The sequence below is a fragment of the Triticum dicoccoides genome, chromosome 3A (genome assembly GCF_002162155.2).
Source record: "Triticum dicoccoides isolate Atlit2015 ecotype Zavitan chromosome 3A, WEW_v2.0, whole genome shotgun sequence".
NCBI lineage: Eukaryota > Viridiplantae > Streptophyta > Magnoliopsida > Poales > Poaceae > Triticum > Triticum dicoccoides.
Window position 1 is genome coordinate 656,140,525 of NC_041384.1, and position 7,528 is coordinate 656,148,052.

A 7,528-nucleotide genomic window follows, 5' to 3' on the forward strand; every position below is an offset into this window, starting at 1 on the left:
TGTTGCAAGTTTTACGTGGCTGCTATGGGCTTCTAGTAAGAACTGTTCTTACCTACGAATCAAGACCACAATGATGTTTCGTCAAGTTTGTTGTTTTAACCTTCAACAAGGCCTGAACAAAGTCAAATTCGATTCAACTAAAGTTGGAGAAACAGACACCCGCCAGCCATCTGTCACAGCCCTAGAATTTGATTGCAAATAGTTGCACAAGCATCCATGCATCATGTCTAAAATTCTTTGAAAGTTGAAATGGGGATTGTTGAAACCCTAGCACCAGATCAAGTCAAATAGGTTCAACCTAAAATAATCTTCAATGATTCCAAAATGCATTTGAAAATGTTCATTATTTTTGTTAAAGGTGAAAACCTCTGCCAAAAATGATGCAAATATTTTTAGGCCATTCTGGATAATTGAACTAATTCATAAAGTATTTGAATTGGGGCATTTAATTGCTATAAATATTATTAAATGCTCTAGAAATTCTGGAAATAGCTAAGGGCCTCTGAGAAAGTTCAGTTATTGCCCATAATTAATTTCAGGATTTATAGAAATGATTTGGTGTTTTTGCTAAATCAAAAACAAATTGCAAAATTAGAAAAACTGAAACAAATATTAAAAGAGAGGGAGAAAAGGCCACTAGGCCACCTACCTAACCTACATGGCGGCCCAGCTGCGGCCCAGCACTGTTGGCCCAGCCCAGCAGGCGCCCCCACCGTCTGCAACCTCCTGCCAGTAGGCAGGAGGGCGTGTGGTCGCCGCGCATGGGCATGCGCCCTGGCCACCTCCTCCCTCCCAGCCTGCCTGGCTCCTCCTCGACGCCCCGGAGACGCCACGCACCCCCAGACCCCTCGTTCACTCTCCCCCTCGCCTCCCTCTCTCGTTCCTCCCCATGGCCGAGCCGGTCATGAGCGCACCGCCGCCGTTTCTGAAGCCACCGCCGACCCCGCGCCCCCTTTTCCCTCTCTGGAAGCTCCTCCATGACCTGTTCTTCATCACCGCCGAGACAAACGATGCCGGAGCGCCCCGCAGCGCCGCCATCGCTGTTGTCTTCGTCCTCTGCACCGACAGCCGTCGTCATCTATTCGCGGCAACCCGACCGTCCCCGACCTCGCCGACGACGCCATCGGACGTGCTATGAGCACCCGCATCGTCTCCCCCTTCTCCCCTGGTCGCACCCGCCCTCTACGCCATAGCCCCGCCATGGCCGAGAGCTTCTCGCCGCCGCGCTCGTCACTGATGTCGCTAGCAGGCCCCAAACACCAAACCGAGCTTGCAGATTTCTTCCACGTGCTATGTAGATGCCGCTGCGCTGCTCAGCTCCCTCGCCCGCGAGCTCTAGCCCTCCCAGTCGCAACCACCGAGCTCCGGCCGCCGCTTTTGCCATCGCCGCCATCGATTCCGGTGGCCTCGCAACCTGCTGCTGCCTCCACTAGATGCGCAAGGGCAAGGGCAACCCCCTGGTGCCCTTAGTTGCCGCTGTCGTGGCCTCTAGGGTGGACGCTGCTGCATCCGTGTGCTCGTCGGCGTTGAACTCCGGCGACGCTGATGTGGCACCGTCGTTAGGCACTAATTACCCAGCTAATTACCCCCTGACCCACTTACATATGGGCCCCACACCCTTAAATAACCACGGTTTAATTCCTGTTTAGTTTAGTTAACCACTATGGCCCCACGCGTCAGCGCTGACTGTGCTGACATGGCACTTGACCGGCCCCACCCGTCAGTGAACCAAGCCAACACTATGACACTGACCAGTGGGACCCACTGGTCAGGTTTGACCCTAGTTAACTCGGTTAACCTGCTGACACATTAGTGACACAGTGCTGACGTCATTAATGATTTTCTGGATTATTATAATCCTGGAAATTCCAGAAAACAATTTAAACTTCTAAAAATCATAGAAATTCAACCGTAACTCCAAATGAAATAATTTATATATGAAAAATTATTAGGAAAATTCAAGGAATCCATCTGTACCATTTTCATGCATGTTTGAACAATATTTGTCCTCTGTTTTGGACAAAACAAATAAAGGACATTTAAATAATCATATATGGAGTTGGAATTGGAATCATGTATTCAAACCAACTTCATTTAAATCATAGCTGGATGCATTAGCTCAAATCGTAACATTATTGCCATGTCACATTCATGCATCATACTGTTGCATTGCATTGATTGTATTTCTTCTCTGTTGCCGGTATTTGTCCCGTCTCGGTAGACGCTGCTCCGATGCTGTGATCGTTGACACTGATGAAGATTCAATGTTATCTTCAGAAGTGCCAGGCAAGCAAAAACCCCTTGTTCATTCCGATAGAATCCCACTCTCTCACTCCTGCTCTCTTTTACTGCATTAGGACAACATCGTTTCAATTGTTACATGCTGCGGTAGATGAACCCCTTTCCTCTGCATGACCTGTCATTGCCACAGTAAATAGATGAAACCCACTAGCATGAGTAGGAATTGTTTGAGCCCTGATGTGCCTACTCATTCATGCTTGTTGTCATGCCTGCTACTGCTTAGAGTTGAGTCCGATCTGATTCATCGGGAATGAATTGGAACGTGGTGAACATGTCCTACCGTTGAGAGTTAAGTGTGTGAACATGATTTGCTAAAGGTAGCGGTGAGAGGCCATGTAGGAGTACATGGTGGGTTGTCTCATTGCAGCCATCCTCAGGAACTGAGTTCTGTGTTTGTGATCCATGAACAGTTACTACGACACATTGGGTTCCGGTAACTCGGCCCCTCTCGGCTTATTAATCAACTCGATCTCTGTCCAGGAGTTGCAACTAGTTTCTGGTGTTTGTAGGTAGTGTTAGTAGTCTACCAAGTGGCACCCGGTACAGGTGGGCTTGGGACAGACTAGGCACATTGACATGGTGTACCAAGTGGCACCCGGATGGTGGGCTTGGGAACCCTGCACACATCGTTTGGGGCCGTGAGCGACACCCCGGCCGGATCTCCTTGCGGATGGAACCCGAATAGGCGATAAACCTGGACTAGAAACTTGTTGGTTAGTCAGGTCGTGGCCGACTCCCTCGCCCGGATTCCGCTTGAAGGTTGTCGAGGTACTTGACGTGTACAGGGCGATAAGTGGCGAGAGCATGTGTGAAGAAGTACACCCCTACAGGGTTATCATTATCTATTCGAATAGCCGGATTCCTCGGATATGGAAACTTGGACCCCTTGCATAGTTCATAGATAAGTGAAAGTGGATACTCTAAAATGCGCAAGATAAGCATGAGTGCTATGGATGGCGTTCTCGTAGGGAGACGAGAGCGGATCCATAGTGGTGTATTGGTATGGTGAATATGTGGACTTGTGTGCGCCACCTCAAGAGTTACTTGCAGTCGTAGTTCAGGTTAGCCACTGAGTCAAAGCTAGCTTGCTGCAGTTAAACTCCACCACCCCTTTGTTGATACCGATGCATATGTAGTTAGTTCTGATGTAAGTCTTGTTGGGTACATTTGTACTCACGTTTGCTTATTTTATGTTTTGTAGAGAGATTTCAATCTCGCTAGTAGTTCCACATGGACTTCGACGTTTAGCTTGTTACCTCAGCTACGATCTTATACCCTTGGGAGGGTCTTGTAGATAGTCAGGCTTCTGAGCCGTCTTCATTTGTAGTTGTCTGCACTCAGACAAGTTAAGCTTCTGCATGTGCTTGTTGCTTGTATGCTCTGTATGTTGGGTCATGAGACCCATGCTTGTAATATCTCGCTCCTCGGAGCCTAATGAATAAATACTTGAGTTGTAGAGTTATGTTGTGATGCCATGTTGTATTTACACATATCGAGCATATTGTGTGTATGATTGAAATGCTTGGTATGTGTGGGATCTGGCAGCCTAGTTGTTTATCCTTGGTAGCCTCTCTTATGGGGAAATGTAGTCTTGTGCTTCCATGGGCCATAGTAGTCCGCTACAGCCCGGTTCACCGGAGTCCTGCTAGCCCAACACTACTGCTCCAGAACACTTGACTGGCCAGCATGTGATTCACTTCGTTCCTGTGTCTGTCCCTTCGGGGAAATGTCACGCGGTGACATCCAGAATCCTGCCTAGCCTACTACAGCTCGGTTCACCGGGGTCCTGTTAGCCCAGTGCTACAGCCCGGATTCGCACGCTGCTGACCGACATGCTTGATGTTGATTCATGTATCCCTTTCCCCGTAAGTTAGTGCCACTTTGGTTTCATGACTAGTCATGTCGGCCCGGGTTCTCTGTCATATGGATGCTAGCGACACTGTCATATACTTGAGCCAAAAGGCGCAAACGGTCCCGGGCCATGGTAAGGAGACACCCGTGGGAACACCATGCATGAGGCCGCAAAGTGATATGAGGTGTTACCGGCTATATTGATGTGACTTGGAATCCGGGTCCTGGCAGCTTTGGTATCAGAGCCTAACTGCCTATAGGATTACCAAGCCAAACTGGTCGAAGTCGTGTCTAGAAATGCTTTAGTTATATAAGGGAATTGATTGTGGGATGGAACGTAAGGCTCTTTTTACTCCTTATACCTCATGCCCTCTGATCTGAGTCACCCTCTTATCTTCTACGGGGATTAAGAACTAGGCTTCTCAGCTTCTATCAGGATCACGTGTTACTAATCCGTAGACTTGTAGGATTGATGGATTCAAGCCTCAGCCCAGTTCCTACTACTTCCATATGTTCATAGCTGGCCTCAGAACCTTGATATTGTGATGTTGAGTGGTTATGCCACCATGTTTTGCAGGATGTCTCAAATCATTTTGAGCATTTACAGCCGTTATGCTGTCCAAGTCATCCCAGGTTTCTAAACAGTCTGATGCAATTGCAAATCTCTTCATCCCGTTTCCGATGTCCTTTTGGGCCAGATTAAGCACACTAACCGGTCAGTTGAGGTAATTGCCTCGACATATATGTTGGAGCTATTATTATCACCCTAAGTGTTTTAGGGAGTCACCTAGTAATCTAGCCATGTCTTGTGTTCCCGGTGTGATGATTCTGGCCACCATTCTCGAAAGCATCCCGTGATGCCATTTATTTAGTAGGCCTTCTATTTTTGGGTTTTGAACCCGAGATTCACCCTACTTACTTCATGTTGATAGTGTTTGCTCATTCCTTTAGGTTATTAGTAACCTTTGCATTAGTCCTCGAGGTCTGTGGTATTTCCTTCTTCCAAATACTACGAACCACTTATGGCAGAAATTTGTTGGATCAAAAGATCACAATAAGAGTGCTCTCGACGAGTTCTCAATTCTATGATGTGACTCTGCCAGTTCTACCTTCTTTGCATGGGTTATCCGGAAGAAATATGTTGAACTTGGTTCGACATACTAATCTATGCATCCACAACTCAGAAAGTTAATATGTTCCTTTGAGTTGTCCCTCTCTTTAGTTGTATCATGATCTCCGTCTATGACTTCATAGTTAAGAGCATGTCTTGCATTCATGCTCATCGATACCTCTTATTCTTGTGGTCTGTCAAGCCATTCTATTCTGGAATGACTAGGAGAAACAAACTCCAGTACCTCATCCATACTTAGGATTGGGTCAAAGCAGTTTTATTCCGTAGGTCAAAATGCCAATCCAGCTTTTGATTATGTTCTAACATGAAGTATTGCCCTCTTGATGTCAGGAATATCATGAGAATTGCACCATTTCTTATAAATTCTTGTTGCAGTGATACTTCTTGCCATCATTGTTCATTCCTCGGTTCCTGTGTTATTGTAACCGGAATGCCGACAAGTGAATCGTGATGTGTGAAATCAATACTCCGAGCAACTCGTTGCTTGGTAGTAAATGGACAATATTCTCATTCTTAGCGTGTTGGTTATTGAACTACCATTCTAAGATTGTGCTACCTAGACCATTTTCCTGGTGTACCCTTTGATCTTGAGCTAGGATTGAATCCCTTGCTTATTTGACCATATCATCTTGCCCCGAAAAGCAAGATTGTTCTCGAGCTTAGTAACATATAGGTGGTTCGTGATCTTCCAAATATCTTCTCGAAAGTGTTACCAGGTTGTCACTTGACTGCTATGTTGAGTTCATGATCAAGTTGGTTCCTTGTAGCCACGCCTTTTCTCCAAGAACCTGTGTTGGATACCCCTGAGCTAGTTGGTTAAGCTAAACAATAACTTGGAGAGTTGGAAGATAAGAGCTTGTCTGACCTAGTTCATGTTAAGGGATATCTTGTGTGTGTGTGTGTGTCGAAGAAGGATGATATCTTCATAAATTGGTCCTCGTGATCAGTTGTTGGATCTATTGTCTTGTCCAAACTTTTATTTGAGTGTGGGCTATCCTCAAATCAAATCAGAACCAACGATGTTCGTAATGTTGTCTTACTCGAGGTTGATTCCTCGGGCATACACCATTACATCCTTTGGTCTGACCAATGCTATCACGTGTTCACATAATTATGGAATTCCATCTCCATGGAAACCTGGATGAATTGTTGTTGAGCCCATCAGCAACACTGCTACCTTCTCCATGATTCATTTTGAACATCCAGCTAGTATTGGAAACTTTATAGGTATTATCTTCATGTTTCGTTCATGAAGCATATGTTTGGATGAAACAAGTGACTACCTCTGATTCATGTGCATTTGGTGAAAGTTGCCGCCGTGAATTCGAGAAAGTTAGTTTTGCTTCCTCTGGAATTATCCCAAGTCAGTCGTGCACATGTGCGAAGTATTCTATGGTTTGGAGACTTGCAACCTTCATTCTATATGTATCCCTAGCACATGAAGCCACTGATTGAATTGTTCAAGGATAAGAAGTTCAAATGCTATTCCCGAAGGGCCCAGACAGACATGCACAAGACTTTGTTATTTCAATGATGGTTCCCCATCTGAACCCGGTAGTGTTTTATTGTAAGACTACTATGTGATCATGCTTGTCTTGGACAACGTGTTCATAGGTTTGTAGCAGAACCAGCTCATGTTTTGGAGCTTGATATCGTAGTTCATTTCTCGAGAATCTTGCAACGCCATCTCATCGACTTGTGTTGCAAACTTTCTTTTCAGACATGCTGAGTCTGAAGTATCCTATCACCAATCGGATCTGAATCTCAGGCAGATATGATGGTTGGAACATTCCCAACAGTTGCATTTTCTTCCCAGCTTGCACCGCCATTGTGCCAATTCCCCATGGGCTGCCTTTTCGGTAGTTGCTGCCCAATATCATCTTCAAAAAGTGGACTTACCATGAGTCCCATCCATTTCCGATGATAAGCAAAAATCATCCATTGCGTTGTCTTCAACAAGGTAGTCCACATCATCCATTCTAGTCCGGGTATGCCATTCCTCTGAACTTCACCAAAGGATTGTTGGTGAATTGCCTTAGGCTGGTATAGAGAGTTTCAATGATCTCCATATCAAAAGTAATTCTTTTTGCCACTTAAGGGAATAAGTCTATGAGTCATCTCCCCTAAGATGTCTCGTTATGGTATCATGGGCAACTTAACTCCTCACTACCTTGAAACCCCCTCGCCACCTTCTTGAGTGTGGAATTGTTGCCTACCTAGTGAATCTTCGTCATCTGTTTCACT